This window comes from Platichthys flesus, chromosome 4 (assembly GCF_949316205.1).
Source record: "Platichthys flesus chromosome 4, fPlaFle2.1, whole genome shotgun sequence".
In the NCBI taxonomy this organism is placed as follows: domain Eukaryota; kingdom Metazoa; phylum Chordata; class Actinopteri; order Pleuronectiformes; family Pleuronectidae; genus Platichthys; species Platichthys flesus.
Window position 1 is genome coordinate 416,125 of NC_084948.1, and position 8,899 is coordinate 425,023.

Here is an 8,899-nt window from a genome sequence, read left to right on the forward strand (position 1 = left end):
TATTCAACAACTTTAAGTCCTACCTATGAAATAAAAACATTGTGAGAATGGATGGCATTGAGTGGCTTTGAGAGCAGTTTAAGAAAGAGTGAGAAACAGAGATATTGATACAGATTTTTAAAACACCTTTATTAGGCACTATTTTTAACCCTAAACATTTTACCAGTCACCACTCAATAAATTATTTTAAATAATACATTGGGCAGTAAATACATTAATTAATAAATAGTTCAAACGAGGTAATCAGCATGAACAAGTTGTCCAGTAGCCAAAGAATATTAAATATTTGGGAAACACCAGAGATCATTGAAGCCAAAATTAACCAATATTTGGGTTTTGATAATGACAGACCCTTGAAACGAAAAGTAACTTGTGATTGGCTGGTAGAAGTGTTGCCATTGGTCACCCGGGGTCATTGCAGTACACACGTGGGGTAAACCCCTCCAACACTATTAATATTAAAAATTAATATAGTTGTTACTAATAATTCATATATTAACATATATTATAAGCCTTTACCAAAAGCACTAAGGTTAATAAAGACTATACATTCATTCATGTGATGCTTGATGTTATATGTGAACATATTGTACAGGGAAAAAACATGAACAAAGTATATGTTGAGTCAAAGCTTTATTTACATAAAGCACAAATATTGTACAAACACAACTTGCCTAGCCAGTGAAAAACTAATCAGGTGAAGCTTGAAATGTCTCTTTGCAGCCTCTGGGTCATATGTTCTTTGTGGACTGTCTGAACCTGCCCCAGTGTGTAGACGTCTGTGGTGTGTAGCTGTTAGATCCAGTGTAACTTTTAGTCTTATTTGAAGTGTGGCACACAGGTCGGTGAGCTCCTGGCTGTAGAAGGATGGATTCCATGTCATCTGTCCCGCTTCAATCAGCTGTAAACACAATCAGTACAATTAGCACAGTTCAATGACAACATACACCTAAACATGTAACTGACAAATTATTTAATGAATCTAACCTTACCCTCTTTCTTCTCTGCCGACTCCTGAACTCCTCAATCCTGATGCAAGTTCCGTATGGATGTACTGGATGCTCCTTCATACTAGCTCATAGTGTGTTCCATTAAAAGGAACATATTGTGTAAAATACATTTTCTGGGCTTTTGCTATCATACCTCTGCATCTTCATATGGCCGGACACCTTGTGCTGAGAGCAAATTTCTGAGGAAGAGTATTTCCTGCACTCGAAACTCACCTTTACTCATGTTGAGTTTCAGTCCATTCTTTCTTATGTGCTCCTCACTCTGTTAAGCCTCTCATTGTGCTCTTGGGCTGTGGAGCCCCATACAATGCTCGATAAAATATTTCAAGCGCTTACTTTATTTCAAGGCGCTGACTTTATTAGGCACAGAGGCAGTCTGAGGAAGCACTGTCTTCCAAATGGTGTGTTAAAGATGCAGGACTGTATGCTACTTTCATCCAGTTGAAGCTGCCAGAGGCCTTATGATGCATCAAGCTTTGAGAAGTAATTGACTCCTGCCATTTCAGTGATGATTTCTTCATGTATGGGTTTTATATTCTCATTCAGATTTTTGTGATCCATACAGATTCTCAACTGTCCATTAATATCCTTTGTTCTACCTGGGGTTAGGGTTTCAGTGGGGCTGGAAATCTGTGTGTACCATGCACAGCTGGCTGCGCGCCTATTTTCCACTGGAGTTTGTACGTGAAGGGCAGTACATCAATACCCTTAAAAACATCTGCATAATTTGAACTATTAATTCCAAAGAGTCATTAGGTGTATCTACCGCTGTGTTGATGCAATACACTCTTTTCACCAGCTCTAATTCTTAACAGGATTTGTCACCCAGAAGGGATTCACATCCTTCTTTCCCAACAAAGAAGAGTAGGTGATTCTTTTCACTTTTCACACGAATGGGGTCCAATAATCTGGGGTCCTTTAACATCTGCAATCTCTTGAAGCTGCTTAAAACTTTGAATGATAATTGTTAATACTATTATATTGCCATCTTAATTTATAGATAAACAAAAAAAGTTGCACAAGGGTAAAAATTACATATGTTACCTTATTTTATTAAAATTCTATTCCCTGAGAGACAGAGCCAATCAACTTATCCGGCTTAGGGCCTGCATATGTTCAGGGCTGGCCCTGGGCATGAACACATCTACATGCAAATATTCAGTCATAGCAATAAGCGCCCCCTATTGGCAACAAGAAATTATATTTCTTACACTTTGAAGACTCATAGCAGGTTCACCACATCCAGCTGAAATTTGGTCAGAAGACCCTTTTGACATGGTCAATGAAAGCTTATGAATCTTTTTTTTTTAATGCAGTTTTCGTGGCAAGTGTCAAATATGAGTGTTTAGTTTTTACAATTGATACAATTTTAGGAGCTAAACCACATGGTAAGTGAAAAAATGGCACAAAAGCACCCCTTCAAAATTTCAACAAAGTAGCCCTGGCAGCATGTTTCACCGGCATGTAAGAAATCGGTAGGTATATGTATCAGGGCCATACAACGTCTTTGATTTCACTGATTGAAATGTGTAATTTTTGCTAAGATTTAGCATATATTAGCAGATGTTTGCTGGCATTGTATTTTAATTGACACCTACAGAATGATCATATCAACTTCACATATGAAGTTTTGCTGTGAAATAGGAAGTTGTCATTTTATTGTACAAGCTTAAATTGACCAAACTTCAATTGCTGTATGTGGTTGATTTCATAACATCAATGTTTCATTAGTAACAGTTGTGCTCATCTTAATTTTTTGTTCAACAACATGCCCCGAAATAAAACAGGAAGTATTTTTACTGTACTGTACTTATTCTCATCTGCACAACACATCTGCTATGATTCAACATAATCCTAGCATCACCTACTACAAACAGGATGCACACCTCAACAAGCTGTGACATTTAACTACTTCATGCAATGTGCCAATGCATTATGTAATACCAAGCTGCGTCAACCAACCTCCAGCAACTACACACAAGTCGCAGCACCCCTTGACGCGCAAAGACTACAAGGGCCTGACTATTGGTGCTTGCTGCTTTATTATTATCATTGTTAAATTCACAGGTGCTGCTATCATCTGTAATTATCTGTCTTACCATTATCAATATAACATCCACTCAGAGCTCAAATATGAACCACTCAGAGCTCAAATATGATGCCTTTTCCAACAAACTCCTTTTTTTCAAATTTTTTCTCTGTTAACCCAATTGGTTTAAACAGATGGCAGCACACATAGTCTTTGCTTGCTCAGAAGTTCTCTGACGACTCTGCTATTGTGGGATGTATCAGGGATGGCCAAGACGGGGAGTACAGAAGCCAGGTGGATAACTTTGTGCAATGGTGTACACATAACAACCTGCAGCTGAACACCACTAAGACCAAGGAGATCTTGGTGGACTTTAGGAGGTCTCAGCTTCCTCTGCTTCCAGTCTCCATCAAGGGGGTCAGTGTAGAGGTGGGGAGTGAGAATCCCTGCATGAGTCTACCTCAGTCTGCCCTCCCCTTCTCTACTCTTCTCATCTCCTCTCATTATTATATACCAATCCACTGTCCATCCCTTTACTGGCTATACTGGCCCCATGCACAGACTTTACCACTACATATTCTTACAGGGTTCATACACATTTTGACCAATGGATTTCCATGACTTTTCGATTACTTTTCGATGACTTTAAACCAAATTTCCATGACCGAACATTTTGTAAAATCTCTGTGTATTCTTGAAAAAGTGACAATGTAGTATTCAAACTAACAATGAGAATTCCAAGGCATACAGTATACCTTAAATTACACAAACCAGCGTAAATGAAATAGGGATGGGCATTTGATTAAATTGCCTTAATCGATCGTTGGGAGAATTAACGATTGATTTTCGATTAATCATTAATATTTTCATATTAAAATTCACTATTTATAGGCTATATTAAAATCATTGAGATCTTTTTTACAAGATGAACAACTCTTTTGGCAGTTAAACAGGATTCATTCACTGGTTTAACTTAAAAAATAATGGTGCTGTAGGGGAGAGCGGGGTAATGTGGGACATTTTTTACATATGCTCACCTCTAGGCGAGCTAAAATGATATATCAGTCAAATTGACACATTTCCCATTAATTCAGGATGTTTTCTAGCAATGGAAATGATCAAAATGTCTTCAGGACAAAGGGCAGTGACAATATGATTGTTTTAAAAAAAGTGGTCTTGTGTCCAACTTTACCCCAGCTACGGGGTAAAGTGGTCCACTAACTTTTTCCACTTTAAAACTACCATAACAACACATGTTGTAATAGTTAAAATCCCGACAGCTAGATTGACAACCACTAAAATTGGACTAGTAACAGAATCATGGGGATTGGTCAATTAAGCACATTTATGATTTTTTTTTTTATGTGATCTCTTGCACACCCTAGCTTACCTGTACATTGTTTCTCTGTCTATTTGTCAGGGACAGGGATATTGTTTTTCTCTGCGTATTCAAATGCCAGTTCACAGCACTTAACTGGAGCAAGGCCATGGAACTGGTCAGCTAGTTATTTCAATGGTTTGGCAAGCTCCTCCTCCATCTTATCTGTGAAAATTCTCTTTGCCTCAGTTACTGCACCCCAGGCTACTGATTTTACTTTCCCTTTCTCTTTTTTCTTTGTGAATCTTTTGAGGGTTAATATTTCTATCCCTTCCAGCTTTTCTTAAGGACTTCTTTCCTTGCATGACCTCAGCGGCTGCACTCTCCATCTCTGCGAGGGGTGTTTGGCCCCAGGTTGTCTTCCTGGAGTAGTTTCTTGGCATGATTGCTTTTCTACAATGTTTATCACATAAAAAATTAAGCATATATTATGTAATATAACACTAAATTATGTTTAAGACTAAACTTAGCTTGTGCTTCAAGGTGGGGTAAAGTGAGACCGTGCTTCATGACAAGGGGGGAATGAGAGGGGCTTGAAAACATAATGGTCAAATGACCACAAATGTGTTCCGTTGCCTAGATACAGGGGGTGTCTCACATTACCCGATGTCCCACATTACCCCGCTCTCCCCTACTTTGAACTAAGCCCCGCTGGGAGCTAGCTGGATTTGACGGTTCTAGACCTCTCAGTCAAGTTACTGTCACGCACTAACTCCCGGAACCCCTCACACAGACCCAGGTCTGTCCGGGTTCCCCTCCTCATGTACTGACGGTCCGTGTGCGGACATGAAGAGAGCGAGCAGCGGAGGCTAGCACCGGGCTGCTTCCTCCAGCTGCTAACATTCTCGCTGTGCTGCGTTCACGGCAACTCGGATATTCCGACTTCCTGCCATATAGCGAACATGCAATAGTTTTCATCGACGAAACTCATCGTCTATTAATTATGCCCATCCCTAAAATGAACAACATGAAAATATTAATATAACAAATTTCCATGACTTTTCCAAAACTTTTAGGAGATCATTTTTTTCCATGACTTTTCCGGGCCTGGAAAAACACATTTTAAAATTCCATGACTTTTCCAGGTTTTCCATGACCGTACGAACCCTGTTCTTATATATTTATATATATATATTTTTTCTGTTGTTTTTATATAGATATATTTTATTGTACTATCCACTCCAGCAGCACAAGAACACTTTCCTACTGGACACTGACACATCACATCATTGCATTCCATTCCTGTATCTGTAAATATGTTCTCCGCATGTGATTTATGTATGTTTGTCAGTGATGTGTTTAAGTGTATAAACTACTGGATGATCTTATTTTCCCACGGGATTAATAAAGTATCCATCTATCTATCTATCATTAAGGGGAACTGTATTGTTTCTGTATCATATTTAAGGTCTCGACCTAAATATGTAAAGTATATTATGATTTGGCTCTTCAAATAAAATTACAAATAAAACTGATTTGAATTGAATAATGGTGATTAGGGGTTTTAAGCTTGATGTTCTTTATCTAAAACAATAACAGCGTTGTTTGTCAAAATATTCCTGTAAGATTCTATCCATATATATTAGTCATAAGGAATCATATTCGTATACAGTGGTGTCCCATATGTTTTACAGGCAATGACTCCTGAAAAAGTATACATGATTGTGAATTGTGATCCTACTTGAAAAAAATCTCCATAATTCCCACTCCTATATAAAGTGGTATCAGATGTTGCATTCACCACTAACAGTCAAGGCTGATGCCATTTGTTTTCTTCTAGAAGTCTAATATGATGACAAATAAGGGAAGGACACAGCATGACTGATAGGATCCAGCTAGGAAGCAAATGTGTGTGCCTGCTAGCCTGACGTTGTCAGACTCACAATTCTAGTCAGAATGTGAGTCTGAGACCGCTCCATTGGGCTGTGATTATGGGGCGTGTTTCAACCGAACCAGGAAATAAAATTCCTCTTCTCTCAATTAGATAGACCTACAACAAATCAGAGCAACATAGTATGTGACGTATGATAAGCGAACGCATTGTGAGTTATTTACTAACGCCGGGTTCACACCGGACGCTGAAGCTATGCTGAAGCGACGCTTCAGCGCAGCGCCAAGCCTTAAATAACAGCTGGCTCCCATCCACTCCCATATTAAAACTTTGTGCGGGTCACACCGGAGGCTGAAACGCAGCGCTGCGCCAAGGCCGCCTCGCGCCGTGCAGCGATTTCGGCGTCGAGTCTATGTTTTGCGCTTGACGCAAGTGTATCGCACCAGGAAACACACTGAAAAACGATTTTAAACGATATTGATGACATATTTTATATGATATAAATGATGAAATATGCATCCCATACTTTGAAGTCCCCTTCTGTTGTCCTGGAGTTTTAATTTCACCAATGACATTAGTAAATGTCCCCCTCTGCCCATCCACTACAGCCACATAAGCAGTGATACAGATAAAAAGAGAGAGAGAGGGGGCTACGTATTCTCCACATAGGCTTGAGTGGAGAATACGTAATTTACCCCCGACACCGACATTAAACTGGGCGAAAGCGAAGTTCTTCAACATGGATGAAATTAAATTAATAATTGAAGTGGAGAAGTACAGTGAGTTGTATGATCCTCGGAACATGTTGGATAAAGACAACACCAAGAAAGACAAATGTTGGGACGCTGTTGCTTAATGTTGGAGCAACAAGTAAGTATATGCTTTTAATCTACTGGATTAACGGGTGATATTATTAGCGCTGCCTGGCGGTTCAGCGTCGCTTCAGTGTCCGGTGTGAACGGCCAAGCACCGGCGCGATAAGGATTAGCGCGGTGCTTTGGCATCGCCTCCATGTTCTCTGTTCCTCTTTCAAAATGAATGCGCTGTCGATGTCTTCTAAAACAGACTCAATGGCAGCATCTACACATCTCACCTCTCCAGCAGCAGGCATGTTTGTTGAAAACGAATTCAACCCGAGGGCAATTCGATGACGTGGTTGATTACGTTACCGTTGATCATCTGTCCATCATCATATAAAGCCCGCCCTGACAATCTGATTGGCCCGGTCGGGCATAATTTCTCCCCAACGGAGCGACTCCAGACTGAACTTCCCGACCTCAAATGTTGTGGGCGGGGCTAAGTTCGTCTGGCATCCAGGCTATGTGCCTGCATTATCGTTTCCAAAATTATATTATGGCATGTCAAGAGTAAACCCCACAGAGTTTCCAACCTTAAACAGGGTCACCTGAGTTAGCAAAACTCTTGTTTCTGGGCTAAAAGTGGTTGAATAGTGTGAATGCCAGGCAGAAATCTAGCAAAAGTGAAGTGGTTTAAAAATAAAACTTCAGTGTGGCTGAGTCGTAAACCATCTGCTAAGATTATTAAAACAGAGCCCATAGCACAGGATTTGTACACTTGGTTCCAAAATGTTTACTAGGCTACTGGACAGACTGGCAAAACAGAGACAAGTCAAGTCAGATACTACCTAATTACTCTTTATGACCTTAGAAGTACACTTTTTTTTGGTTTGGGGACAGAGAAACAGATAAATATGCAGGAATCAAGAACTTTAAAAGACAGAACCATAGTAATGTAGTAAAAGTTGCAGCTCTGTTACGACACCTTGTTATTTCTGCACAGATGTTTAGAATGACTCAACAACATAAGGCAATTTCGACATTATACATGAAAAATTTCTGATGTATGAACATACTGGGCTTTAGAGAAAACACTCTACTATGTTCTAACCAAATCTTTCTTAATTTCTTTTTCCAAACATTGTTCATGCAGATATTGCAGGAGTGTTCTGGCCAGAATGCAACATTAGACCATACACTTTTTAAAGAAACACTTCTTGAAACACCTGACAAGTTGCATGCAAGTCCTTTGGTATTCCTGGTATTGCATAATAACGCAAGAGATCGACATGATTCCATATGTTGCTGTAAATGATTGGGTCATCTTCATTTGTCTTGAGGCACAAGGTTGAAAATGCAACAGCACTCAGCTGGACTTCTTTTGTTTGCAGACTGAATTGCACTTAAAGCAAAAAACACTTTGGAGGGGGCTTTAATGAAGACAAATGGTAAGCCGGTCACAAAAGGGCCATATTATTGGTCCTTTGGGTATAGCCTGTTTGTCATAGCCCAGTACTTTAGGAGTTTATGTCTCTTTAATGGAACTTAAATGTCTACTCAATAGCACCAGGCCTAGTGGCCACATAGACAAAGACCACGATGATCAGCACCACCACAGCCAATGTAGGGATGACGACAGTGGCCACTTGCTGTCGCGCTTCCTGCATGGCCAACTTACGATCCTTCTTATCCTTGGACGTTTCTTTCTTGGGTTTGCCTTTAAGCTGCCTCATGATGTCTCTGCAACAGCTTGCTCTATGTTTTCTCTGTAGTTACAGAACCTGAAAGAGAAAGAAACTTATCATAATGAGCCAGCTTTCAAGCCATGTTATAAGCAGCTGTGCAGCATAGGTA

General features: G+C 39.8%; 1 long non-coding RNA gene across 1 annotated transcript; it reads right to left on the minus strand.

The window, feature by feature from the left end:
* Nucleotides 1-620: 620 nt before the first annotated feature.
* On the minus strand, nucleotides 621-8,595 carry LOC133951405 (uncharacterized). The gene is made up of 2 exons (XR_009920452.1): nucleotides 993-8,595; nucleotides 621-901 (listed from the first exon to the last, which is right to left on the minus strand). It is a non-coding gene; the product is annotated as an uncharacterized LOC133951405 (long non-coding RNA).
* Between the last annotated feature and the right edge of the window lie 304 nt (nucleotides 8,596-8,899).